The sequence below is a fragment of the Lates calcarifer genome, linkage group LG21, assembly GCF_001640805.2.
Source record: "Lates calcarifer isolate ASB-BC8 linkage group LG21, TLL_Latcal_v3, whole genome shotgun sequence".
Lineage (NCBI taxonomy): Eukaryota > Metazoa > Chordata > Actinopteri > Centropomidae > Lates > Lates calcarifer.
The window spans coordinates 4,499,853-4,512,579 of record NC_066853.1 but is presented as its reverse complement, the minus strand read 5'-3'; positions in this window follow the sequence as shown (position 1 = coordinate 4,512,579).

Sequence of the window (12,727 nt, the reverse complement as noted above, 5' to 3'; positions counted from 1 at the left end):
GTACCCAATATCAAGATATAATGCATGTCAGTTTGGTTTTGTGAACTGTTTCATGCTGTATGCAGTAAGTAAATCCAGTTTTGAGCTGATCAGCAACCAGACCAGACACCTTTCTGCTGGCAGAGACATAACCATCATATAACTCCTTACATTTGAAAAGGTTGTACTCTCCATCAGCACAGACTTATAGAGCTGGTGTGGTCTTATAGCCCAAGATAAATTATTTCTTTACCAGTTTATTTAGATTCTTCTTGTATTAAACAGGAAAATTGTAGCATATTTTAGAATATGGCAGTTCCATGGACACAGTGATCTAAATCTGGGGAAAAGTAGGTAATAGCACTGAAGCTACCATTTTTCCTTTAGGTGCAATTTGTCAATTTTCACATTAACAATAACTAAACATAATAAATTATCATGTGTTATCAGCCTGACACTGTGTAGGATTAAATCTGAGTCTTTGACTGCAAATTGGCTTTACACCGCTTTTCAGTGGGTGTATGGCATAGGTTGCAGATATCCAAGGGACTTAAGCCTGATTTAACAGCAAAACCAAAAACTGCTAGAAACAGCAATACAGCAAGCAACAATGTGGCAGGCAAGACTCATTTACAACATTAGAGGACATCAGATTGTTTGCATCTGGCATCTGTTTCTTCACAGCCCGTTACGGTACAATACATACAGTAGCCTACAGTTAGCTGCTTCAGCCTCAGCCTAGGTTCCAGCTCAAGATGGATAGTTCATCAAGATGAGTGACAAATACTGAGGCTTGAATTTGAGCAACTGAAGGACAGGTACTCTGTCGCCTCAGGGCTAAGAGTTTAAACATGTAACCTTTTCTTCCAATAAACCCTTTATGTTTTGGGAGGATGGATTTGGTGTTTATGCACTATATTTGGTTAAAATGGATATACAGTACAGAAATAAATCATGAAACCCAAATGTAACTTCTGTGATCGAGGGAAAGTAAACTTCATACCTCTCTATTCTCTTGCAAATTCTGGAAAATGATGGGGGGAAGTGAGAGCGAGAGACATTTCAGAGGGGACTACTGTGTAAAGTGTCTGCTGACAGTTACAGTCAGTCTTGTGTCGTTCACTGTGCACAGCACAGCACGACACTGACACTCTGCTCTCTCTTTAGTTCAGAGTAACTCTCTGTCTCACTCATTGTTCTGTTGGCCTGACAACTGTGTTTGAGCAAAAATGTTGTAATAATAGAACAACTGCTTTGTAAGGTAAAAAAGAAAATGAACAATATCTGGTATATCCCCCTTAAGAAGTTTCATTTTAAATAGATAATTGACTCCTTGGATCCCTATAAAACAAACCTGCTACTGCTGCTGAGCTGAAAAGGCTAACCCTCCATGACACTATCATTATGTGGACCGGAGCCCAAGAGCCTCAACCAATTTTGAATTCAGTGATTCTTTTGACACCAGCATCCGTCTAACGAAGTCAATTGGCCAAAGAATATAACAGCCTATCTCTATTTTTCTAATAGTGGTCCTCCCATTCCTACCCTAATTAATGGATAAACTAGCTACAGCTGACAGCAGGCCTTTGATGTAGGGCTATCAGAACATAATATGCCCCTGCGGCTGAGTTTTTATTAGCCAATGTTTTGATGTACTGAGCTGAGCTGAGGTTAAGGGGTTTCTTTGGCCCTCCGTCGCTGCAGGGAGCCTGTCTAATAACCCTGATTCCACCCTCCACTCCATCCTAATCTCACACACCTCATGTATTGATCGTCAGCAAATATTTTCTCCATTTTCATCTATCTCTCAATTTTAGTGTTTCCTGTTGGGTCTAGAGTCAGCTTCTCTCTCTCTCTCTCTCTCTCTCCGTAGTTCTGCTTCTCTCTGACAGCTGTCAATCACATGCAGACAGATGGTAGCTTATATTGAGCCCAAACAGAAATATGGAGCGTCTAAAATGTATCATTGCCAAGACTCCCCATCAGTTATAATTGGTTACATCTGAATGTATACTTAAAGTAATTGCAGGTTCGGGTGTATGGACGAAGCAGTGCAAGGAAAATGCATTTGAAGTATTCAGAAAGAGCTACAAATCTTATTTTTGACACATTCTGACTGTCTAACGTAATTGCAGATGTATTCAATATCATAGTCTGAGTATTAGGCACCAACCAAAATTAATAATATTGTCGACAGTTATTTACTGCAAAAGCATAAGATGTTCAAACATGCTGTCTAAAGATAATGGATTTTAAAATCCTGCCTAAAACTCATTTGGTTCCTCATCTGCAATATTTAGTTGTACCCGAGTGTAAAATTGAAATTCATGTTTGTCTCCTGCAGTAATAATTTCTCACTGCCAAGTAAAGCTTGGTCAGGCCTACCTGCTGGAGAACTGTCTGGGAAAATACCTCACTGATCCACTCAGCTCTATGTATCTATTTTTTACAGCACAGAGTCTGGTCAGGTTGCCAGCATTCTGTGAAAAACTAAAGTAAGGACACTGGTGTAACACAGACTGTCAGACACCTGAGGCAGCAGCCAAGAAAAGAAGTGCTGGGATACAGTGCAAAATCAATGGCAGAGAAAAAGGAAAGGACCCTTATTTGATGCAGATAACATGTGCCAACATGGTCATTACTTCAGGCGATGCTCCTTTAATGAGCCAGGCTCTGGAACTGGTACTAGGTTACTATTACTAATGACTACCAATGCTCCTTCATGGAAAAATGCAGAGGTGGTGTAAAGAATATTTTGTGCTATTGTTTTAAATGAGAATCTGTGTATCTGTGCATCTACATTACAGCATAGTCATTTGGGAAGAGTTGTTTACAGGCTTGGATGAAATTGTCTGCAAGCAATTTTGACATTCACTTGAATGCCGGGTCCTAGCCAGTGACAGTTTCCACACTGGGTAACATTGATATTTACACATCTCACTATAATTTTGAATTTGAACAAATCATTACATATTGAAGATGTTTTTGTTTTTTTTCAAATTTGAATAAAAAGTGGACACCCTATTTTGATACAAGCTTGTCCATACTCACTGCCCTTGACACTTCCTGTACATACCAAACTGCTGTCCATATGCCACTGTGGACAGTACACACTGCAAGCACACTGTTCATGCACATGCTGCAGACAAGTAAACTGGACAGTCACTCTACACACCATATATATTCATACCATATCACCATATGTATATTCTTATTTCTCATATTTTTGGTAAGCGGTTGCACCCACCATTTTTTTTCTTTTTTTTTCATATTGTTCAGCCAAATACAACAAACAAAGGAGTGCTTCTTCCTGGTCATGATCATGTTTTCGAGTGCGCATCAATGGAATGTATCCATGAACTGTCCAACATGCATAACAGTGATTGGGAAAATAGCTATCTAGAACTAGCTAGCAGAAGGGGCGTTTCTTTGAATACACTGATACTCATACATAAACACAAATGTCAGATATGTTACTGTGATCTGTGTGTATATAGTAGTGTAGCTTTAAGTCTGACTCTTGCCTAATTAGCTTCTTATTAGCTTTAGGGTGTAATCTGTCCCCATGATCCCCCATAGGAATTAAGTGCCTGGTTTATATAGCTTGGAGTCAGGCCTAGTTTTGCCTTGAGGGTCATACATTTTTAAAAAAATGATTCTAAAATTAATCAGTAGCCAGTGAAATGAGGCCAAGATTAGAGCAATATATATATATATAATGTTTCCTTGAATTGTTTAAGCCTTGAGGCTGTGTTTTGGACCAGTTGAGACAACTCTGGCTTAGGCAGGAATAAATGAGATAAAGGCTTTGAGAACTGTCTTAAGGGCAACAGAGCATAAAAAACACCATATTTCTTTAATTAAGAAAGTAAGACTACTCATCCTACTCCTTTGAGTGGCAGAACAAAAGTCTAGAGCTACAAGCTTTCCATTGACCAATACTGTCTTAAAAAGACTAGATTCATGAATTGTCCTGATGCATTAACCCCACTCATCTGGTGTTCAAAGAAGGAGAAAATAAACTCCCACTGTCTAAATAATCAACTAAAGCTGTTTGCAGCAGTGGAATGGAAAAAGGTTGACTTAAAAATCTCAGGAGTGAAATTATATACTATACAGTCTAATGTATATATACTGTGTGTGTGTGTGTGTGTGTGTGTGTGTGTGTGTGTGTACACCAGTGTGTATGTGCACCATTCTGTGTGTGTGTTTGTGTGTGTGTGCGTGCAAATGTCTATGTCCATGCTAATTAATTGGGACAGGAACCAAGGGAGAGTGGATCTCCAGCTGCTCCTCTCCGCCTCTGTACCCCTGGGTTAACTCACTCCTCAGAGACCAATACACACGCATTCACATGCACACATACACACAAGGGTCTCTCTCTCTCTCACACACACACACACAAAGAGAGTGTCAGAGGGGAGGAAAGAGAACAAGAGGTTAAGACTGATAGAGTTTAGAAGAGGCTAAATGGGAGTCAGAAGTGACATTTGCAGCTCCACATAGACCACTCAAGTTGCTGTCAGAATCTTATTGAGAAAACAGCCGCTGGGATACTACTATGGCAGCTTGGTACTGAATACAAAACTGCACTGGGCTGTTACTGCACACTTAAGATATACAGTACTTGATCTGTGACACTTTGACTTTGGGGCTCTGCAGGCCAAGATAACCAACTGAGAATAACTGTAGCCCAGAGGAGTGCCCCAGATCTCATATTAGGATTGTCTTGTGGTGATGGTGATGGAGTTGAGATTAGCAGTTACAGAAATGAACCCAACTTTACTGCTCTCAAAGGTACCAGACACTTCATCTGAGAGCAGAAGACATTTGGAGAAGTATTACTATTTTTATTTTGGTGATCTTGTAGCACCAAGGCTAAAACCCGCAGACCGGTGTGTGTGTCATGTAGAGCAGTAAGTGAAAAAGGACAACTGACCCAGGTGCCTGGTCTATGTCCCCTTTCAGCCATGTGGACTAAACACAGGTCTTTGCTGTAGAAGAAGTGTAATTCTGTCAACTCTGACATTGGTGATGGCTTTACAACTGACAGTGACTCCACTACTGCCAAGCCTGACACCCCAGTGACAAGGACTTTAAAACTGACAGAGACTGGTGACAACTGAAGTATAAAACTGACAACTCTCACCCAGACACCGGCTCTAACAACTAACTGACATCTTCTTCGTCTTCTCCCAGGCTTCTGTGGCGTCATACAAAGGCCTAACCATGTCTGTCTGCATGACATTCACTTGAAGCTCTTCCATCTCTCTCTCTTCCAGATCTCCTTTTGCCCTTTGCTCTTCTCCTGTGGGGAGGTACACTCTGGCCTCTGTATAGACTAAAAGTTGTTTGAAATCTTTAAATCTTAACATTAAAATCTACTTCAGAAAAGTGATAAAATGCCCACTTTTGCTACTCTCTGAGTTCACGGCAGCCTTTTTAGAAGTTGTGGAGCAACAATTTAAAATAAATTCATTCCAACTGAGTTGGTCTGCACTACCCCGGTTTCTCACTTTAGCCTTCCTTTTGTGGGATATGTTGTCTTGGCTTCTGTTTTAGTCAAATGTTGTTTAAGTAAATGGTGTTATCATACACTCTCATCGCTTCCCCTTCCACTGATTCATGAATGACACCCAGCTATTATTACTTCCCACTTATTCGACACAATCTCCACTTGCATGGCCCATATCTTACATTGGATGTCAATGCACCACCAAAACCTGGCCTCCACCTGGATGAGACTGAGTGTGTGGTCCCTCAGGAGAAAAGATGTCCACGCCAAGATCTGTCCATCACCACTGATGATACTGAGGTGATGTCAACAGGGGAAGCAAGGAAACTGAGTGTAACCCAACATGACAAGCTGTCAGTCTCAGCAAACATCGAAGCAGTAGCCTGCTACTGTAAATTCCTCCTTTACAACATCAGCAGCAACATTTGCCCCTTTCACACCAAGGATGCAACCCAGACACTCATCCAGGCATGTCACAAGTTATTACATCTTATACAACTGATGGATGGATGAAGCTTTACTGACTTGTCAGTTTCTTTACTAACCAATCCAGCAATGCTAACTTAAAACTATTCTGGAGAAATATGAAAATGTAAAAAAAATGTTACACTATTCACTTACAAATATCGATACCCATCAGGACAGTTGTAACATATGATGGGGGAGATCAAGAAAAGTTATTTTTAGCTACAGTTTGGTGGAGAGCATAGTAGTAATAGTGTTTTATTAATTCCCTGAGCTGTAAAGAGAAACGGGTCCTCCGGATTCACTGGTAACAAGAGAAAGTCACCCCTGCATCATGACCCAGCATCTATCCCATAAGCAGAGGCTGTTTTGTAGACACCCACAACATGATTTATTGCTGTCATGCTTCTGTTCATGGTTACATGGGGTACAACTCAGTGCATTACATTAAAGATCTTTTAGATCTTATTAACTTAGTGTGGCCCACAGGGTTTCTGTTTAAAGCCACTGAGATGTAAAGCAATGCTGGTTCAAGGGGTTTTTTCTATTTGGTGTCTTGAGATAAGAAAGTACTATATAGATTGTCCATCTTGCTGCTCTCTCTCTCTCCTCTTTCTCTCTCTCTCTCTTTCTCCTCCCTCCCTCTCTCTCATGTGGATAGTTTCACATAAAAAGCATAGAGACAGACAATGAAGGTCCTTTTCATTGCCACACTCCTGCTTTAGCATAGTGCCAACTAATCAAGGTCCTGTTCCTCAATTGTTACTGTAGCAATGTTTCTCCCTCTTGAACAGGATGAAATAAATTCAGGTGTGTCAGATATGACCTCCTTTTGAATAATCTGTAGAGAGGTAGAATGGAGGTTGCACTCAGAGGAGAATGGATTACTTGTCCATGCTCTCTGCTGGACATATTGACGTTACCCCCCTGGACGCAGACTCGGATTTAATCATGCTTGGCTCAGACTAGCTTCCTTCTACCTTTCCTCTGATTCCTGCTGAATCATATAGGAGAAATATATGTGATCTACACCAACTCAGATCTACACCCTGCAAGTGTAAAAAAAAAAGACTACAGAACTGTGTTGGGGCTGGGGGTGGGGGTGTCTTCGCAACTCCCGGTGCCTTTTATTGAGCAGGCTAAAAAAAGGGGGTTAAGTTCACAGAAATCAGCAAATAGGGCCAGTAGATGAGCTACACTGCTTCTAATGACAGCATCATCTATCACTGTCATTTAAAGGCTCAGGGAAAAGAAGGCCTGGATCAGTCTCAAGTCAGCCCCAGATGGCAGAAACTGAGCTTACTGTACAGTACAGTGGGAGTCTTGTTCTCCATGTGTATGCAGCAGAACTGAGACAGGAATATGGAAAATGAATACACAGAGACAGTGGCTGTTATTGCTGCAGTAAAAAGCATGTACTCTTCAGAAATCTTGGATGCTCAACAATATAAGGCATACAGCTGGTGTTGCAAATTTGAATTTTATGCTCTCTGGGGCATGGTATGACCTCTTCATTCACTCTTTTTAATGTCATTTCACTGTAAGACCAACCAAGAAAAAGAAAAAAGTGTTCTTGTGACATTTGCACCATCAATCACCAAAACAGCATAAAATCTGTGTACAAAATAGACACTCCCATTATCATGACAGTGCTGACAGGAGGATTTCGTAAAGGAGCTTCTATGGCCCTGTCAGAGTGTTCGCTTATGAATATCATTTAGACAGGAAAAAATAATAATTTTGAGGCATTATGAAACCGGCCACTTCTGACAGTATTTTTACATTGTTTGGTATGGTCATTATTCAGGCCTCTGTATTACAAGCAGACAGGGAGAGGGAGAAAGAGAGAGTTGACCTCTTGATAACGTGGGTGGGCATTACCACATCGAGAGGTGGTTGACAGGTACAAAAGGCTTCCGCTTACTCCAAAAAAGTCGATTGGATATTGAAAAAGCGACAACACATTATTATGTAACTGCACATTATAAGCCAAAAAACATTTTCCCATAAGAGTGCAATATGCTGCCCAATTATACATAGAGTGGAAGCTCTGAGTCTATTTTAGAGAGAAAGATAGAGGCAGAGAAAGAAAAAAAAAAAAGCTTAACACACATGCAGACTTTTATTTATCTGTATATAACAATAACAGCATGATCCCACGCAGCATGACAGATCCCATCATCACTCTTCTCCGACGATACGTCTGGATTTACAGTCAACATGACCTGATAAGTGAAGTACTCCCGTGTGTCAACAAACAGTTTTATTGAAGAACAAATATTCTTAGTGTCCCATAAAGGAACAAGAAACATAAGGGACTGTCTCTGTTGTGCCCCGCTGGTGTCACCACATCAGTCACGTGTAAATGGACAGCATAAATGTATAGTATAAAACCTTTCAGTGGTAAAAGAATGCATTAGTTAATAAGGTGGGACCATTTATGATGGCTATTCTGTGGTCAAATCTGATGAGCTGTAATGAGCAATGGTGTTGTATTAAACTACATGATTAACTATGATAAAGATTAATAATAAGTTCAAATCAAACTTGCATCTCTCCTTTTTCAAAGTGAGGAGGAGGCGGTGTCTGTCTTGCATAAAGTCAACTCTTACTGTACTCCATTGCCTCTCATGTTAAGATTTTATTGACTATTGTGGAGGCAGAAGGTCTGAACACTGGATGCCTGGGATGTAAACTAGGAGTTCAGACTATTATAGCTGATGTCTTGGATCCATTCCCATTATGTCTGATTTTATTGGGGTAAAAAGGTCATCTCTGTACTGCAATCAAGAAATCTTGATCAATAAATTAGGTTAGTAAATATAAGGTTGCCCTAGCCCCAGTGGTACAGTGTGACAACTTAATTAAGAATTTGAAAAAAACACTATGAACTCACATGGCACTCACTCACCCTCTTTACTCTCGGTCATTAGTCTTACAAGTGTGTTTGTTTTTACTTGTGTGTAAAATATACTCAAAAGTGATTTATGTAGGTTTTTGCCATCTCTACATAGACGTTAGCATTATCAGCTGTTTACCTATCAAGAGCTTCAGCCATTGTTGCATTTACAAGACAAGTGGTCAGAACACACTCTCTGGGCAACACTACTTCACAATCCTCTCCTATTGGACTGAGGGCACACTGGACGCTAAAGTGACTCACTGTCACAAAGTGATGTTACGAGTCGGGATGGGGCCAAGGCTTACTAGAGGCAAAATAAAAATTAACATTGTTCTTGTTTCACCACTGGAGTCAGCTCTTGGCAAGTGAAGGAAAGAAGTTTGATGCTGAACTTGCAACATTTCTTCTAGACTGTTAACAAATGTCAGCTATGTTGCAATAGCAAAACTACACTGTTTTTTCACAGTTATGTCCCTTTAAAACAGGAATCACAAGTGTGAAATAGGGTGGTGTCTCCTCAATGAAAATGCTTACTCAAATGATTTACAAATGTAAATAAATTATTTACAAATAAACATATGTTCAGGAAGCTTTAATACATGCCCCATTTACAAGTAAGTTATAGTAAAGAGCCCCAACTTTAAGAATTATTACTCATGAGTGTATGATATTTGTATCCTTATTACAGACCATGAATTAACTGTTTATAATAGTATATAATCTTCAAACTTGTCAGACTACTTTAATTTGTCAATCAAAGCATCCACACTGTCCTGATGAAGCAGATTAGCTGAGTTTTTGAGCATCAAACTAATATTTACTGTGATAGAAATATTCTCAAGATTTATTTTCAAGTGTTCAAGTATTAGATTTTTGTTTCTTTGTCTTTATTTTCTTTAGTCCTGTTCAGTGTTGTAGGGCGCATGTAATGTATCCATTGCCCTCAACCCACATGTACACACAATATGTGAAGTTGCTGATGCAGCATTCAGGTCATGCAGCACATGTTAGGCCCTCTGCCATCTCCACTACACAAAATAAAAGTAAAATAGTGGGTCCTGTTATATAGCGGAACAGTACACACTGTCACCTCCAGACATCCAGTCCTCGAGGACATGCAGACAGATGTACCAACAGACTGACAGACATAGTGGTGCCAGGATAAAACTCCACCCCCTTTGGCACCACAGAAGGAGGACAGGATTGTCAAGTCACACTCCATGTGTAGGGTGGGATAACCGTCTTATATGGCTTAGCAATACAAACAACCTGGAGATCTCTGCACGGAGCCAGAACAAATCAGTACATTCAAACACACACAAAACATACAAAGTGTGATTTATATTCATTGCTGTATCGGAAAAGGATTGTCTCAGTGTTTAGGAAAACAGCCTCTGGTCTATTTGCTCACCTGTTCTGTCATGGCTAAGGCTCATGATTTGTCTGTTTTTGTCACTGTCATCAGACACATTGTTGTATATTTTAAGGCCCCAAGCACCAAAGGTGCCAGGGCCAGAAGGGTCCCTGGCACTGAAGGTGCAAGAAACCTATTGTTTTGTAAAGATCATTATTATTATTATTACGTCCGCAGAAATGCTTTCAGATGCTAAAAAAAGGTTTAAAGTTGGGGTTGGCTTATATAATCACATTTCCATTCCTTACAGCAGATATTATTTTTTAATGGAGCAAGTACCGGTGTAACTACGGTATTTTAGAGTGTTGCGCTGTGGGCTGTTTGAAGCCATAGAATTGCAACTGTTGCCGGTCAGCGTAGAGTGAATTTTTAGTCAGCGTAATCAGCCTTAAGACTGCTGGTTAGTCCAGTTTAACCTGCAGGAGTTTGTGAAGCTGCTGTATGCATGTTCTGATGCCACAGAGGAAATAAACTCATAAGGATTGAAGATGATTTTACAGAATTAAAGACATCTCCTGACAGTATAGACGTCCCAACAGGAGTGAAACGTGGGGAAAATCTGTCAAAAAGCCGAGAGTTACAGCTGTCACAGATGATGAGCTCTGAAAAATATTAACTGTCAGAGGAAATAGTTATGCAAGAGGAATAAGAGTAAGCAAGGGATCGACCTGCTACAGTCACTCAGTCAGCTGATTAGTAATCAGTGGGAAAACGAGCTGTGTCCAGACGTCTGACTGAACAGAACCTGAAGCAGGTAGATGAGAAAGTTGCAGTTCAAATCTATTCACTTTAAATCTTGTTTACCCGTGTTATGTTGCATGGCACATAGTGCAACCACTCACAGAAGTGTAAAGGATTACCTCAGGACACATCACAAAACATTTTTTAGCTTCACGATGCATATTGTCGTATTTTCTGAATCACCATACATCATGCCATGGTGCATTGTTACACCACTGTATGTTGTACAACCTGCATTAACTCTGTGGCTGCCAGTCCCCCAACGGGCACAGAGTGTGAGGGCCTGTTCAACGCTGCTTGCTTAATTGGTATTTGTTGCCGAAAGACTTGTCTTAGATGTCAAGAAGTCTATGAACAAGAATGAAACAAGGACACAATTTACAGTTACAGCTTCTGATTTTAGGTAATAATAATCCTACAACTGGTTTGTTTTTTAAAAAAAATTATGAAGATAATTTTTGAAATTGTATGATATTCATGACCAGTTATAGTGCAGTGATCAATCTAACACAAAAATATTATAGACAAGGCAGCCTTGTAACACAGTGTGTATATATGTGTGTGTCCTACTAGACCATGCATCCATATCGCACAACACTATGATACTAGTCATGCCTAACCAATACTGGCTCTGCTTACAGGTTTATTTTGCCTAACTGGTCACACTACCACAACAAATGTGCAATGGAGGTTCCTGTGAAGAGTTTGCAGTAATAAGAAACAGTGTGCATCTGCTGTGTGTAGTCACTGTGAATGACTCACTCACTGTTATTAGCCTGTGTGTATTATCTGCCACTTTTTGGTTTGCTATGGGCCACTTGAGAAAAGTATACATATATTTAATGGGTCCTGCTGGTCGTCTCTGAAAGAGCTGTAGGTGTGAGATTATTGTTTGAGTAACTTGTTAGGAGTAGTATTAGTTCAGCATTTTTCCCCACGTTCGCCCATGTTTTCTCCTTTTCTTTCGTGTGTTGCCTGTCTCCTATCTGCTGTCAGCCCTGTCCGTGTGTCTGTGTGTCTTCTGGGTGTGGCTTCCTGATTCCTGCACCTGCCAATTCACCTGGACACCTGAGATTCATCTGCCAATCTACTACTCATCAGCTGCTCTATTTAAACCTTGGATCTTCTCTCTAATCTTCACCAGATTGTCTAGTGTGGTGTTAGTGCTATGTAACCAAACTACTTTTGAGCTTTACCCTTACGACCCACACTTTTCACATGAAATACTTCAGGTGCAGATATAAGTATGTCAGTGTTTAACCTTAAAAGCATAACCTGTTTTTATTTTACAATTAAAATGTATTAGAGGAACTAAAACAGCTTTGGGAGGAAAGTATTGAAATCACTGTAATGACCTTTTGACTTGCACTTTTCTTTGGAAGACTTGAAACATAACTCACTCTAACAGACTAGTGGAACATTTTGGATTTAAAACAGACCCTGTCTCCTTCAGCTTTTACTCCACATTAATTTAATGTCTTTGTAAAAGCATTAACTAACAAGAACAAAAACCCACAACCCTTGTAAAACCTGATAATAAAACTTTCATTCTAACCCAAATGTATATCTCTGCAGCCCATTTACACTGATATCATGATGCTGTGTCATTTTTTAATGAGTTCACAGTGAAAACAAATACTGAGCTAACCTAAAATGTTCCTTTGGCTGCCTGTGAGGAAACAATGATGGCGTGTTAGCCTTTAAATCAGCT